The following is a 1,408-nucleotide window of genomic DNA, read 5'->3' as shown; positions in this document are numbered from 1 at the left end:
CTGCCCCAAAGCTAGGGCAGCAGATGAACCAAGCCTAGACAAGTCTTGTTTGCACAGGGTCAGTCTCAATCTTTCTCAGGTGAAGCTCAAATTGGCACTTATTTGCTTGGTTGTCACCCAAGTAGGATCTTTTAATATTCTCATATGGAGAAAAGGATCTCAAACAGAACAAAACAAATTTACATTGAGTCAATCTTTCTAAACTTGTTAACCAGTATGTAAAATAAAAACAGAAGAAATTAAAACTAATCCAAGCAGTCTCCCATTATATATCAATTTTATGATTCTGGCTATTGTACAACACATTCCTCTCAGATATTGAAACGGTATTCTTGAAATCGTTATACAATACAAGTAACATGTGCCAATATTTCTAACTGGTGTTGATATCCTAGGAACGCAAAATAAGAATGAAACCATCCATCTCCACATTCATCTCCTGACCAAAAGGTATTGGATTCACTGGTCTTCCCTACTTTTACATGAAAGCACTCAAACTAGAGCAACAAAATGACTTATTTTGAATTTTTTTTCATCTGGTACAGGAATACACAACCTTTACCCAAAGAATTTGCCCAAATCTCCATAGTCCGTAATTTTCTTTTACTAAATTTTCTTTTATTTTTTTTCCCCAATACAGATTTAATTAATACTATCAAGAACATAAAACACAAATAGAAATTTCCAAAATGTTATGATTTATTCTTAGTCAAAACAGTTCAGAAAAAAGGTAAATAGAAAACAAATAGATTAAGCACAAGATATTCAAACATGCAAAAACCTTAATTGTGCATAGACAAAATTGAAAACTATAAGAAAAGCGTCTACACTCTCACCGTCTGCGTGCGCGCAACAAAATACTGCAGCTGAATCTCTGCAGAGGCTGTGGCTGAAGCAGACAAATTTGAGCTGCTATATGATTCTTTACCACCAAAAAAGGGGGGTGGGAGTGGGGGGTTGAATGGAACGGATGGCGAATATTGTGTGGGCTGACAAGAACGGGATGAACCGATAAATAATTATCAGAACTAAATAAGAAATGGACCGAATCGAAGACCGGCAATTTGACATCATCTGGAAAAGAGAAAAATGAAAAATGAAATTCCGTTGCCGGGACTTGAACCCGGGTCTCTCGGGTGAGAGCCGAGTATCCTAACCAACTAGACTACAACGGACCGTTAGAAACGCAATATAAATTAAACTATATATTAAAGTCCGAACCATATCAAACAAAATTTCATCATTTTTTCCTCTCTTGACACTAAAAATGCAACATGAACTCAATGGAAAGTGAAGTGGATATTTCTCCAACAAAAAGTAACGATAACCAAAAAGTGATATCAATAACAATAATTTTAGAACTATAAGAACATAATTTGTCATTCATGGTGTTACGATCTATTAATAG

At 35.2% G+C, this 1,408-nt stretch overlaps 1 non-coding gene across 1 annotated transcript; it reads right to left on the bottom strand.

Annotated features, from left to right (window-relative positions):
• Positions 1 to 1,102: 1,102 nt before the first annotated feature.
• Positions 1,103 to 1,175, bottom strand: TRNAE-CUC. The gene has a single exon. It is a non-coding gene; the product is annotated as a tRNA-Glu (tRNA).
• Positions 1,176 to 1,408: the final 233 nt, after the last annotated feature.

Source organism: Olea europaea, unplaced genomic scaffold, assembly GCF_002742605.1.
Source record: "Olea europaea var. sylvestris unplaced genomic scaffold, O_europaea_v1 scaffold6275, whole genome shotgun sequence".
In the NCBI taxonomy this organism is placed as follows: Eukaryota; Viridiplantae; Streptophyta; class Magnoliopsida; order Lamiales; family Oleaceae; genus Olea; species Olea europaea.
Note: the sequence above shows the minus strand (reverse complement) of the source record. Positions and strands in the feature narration are given on the sequence as shown.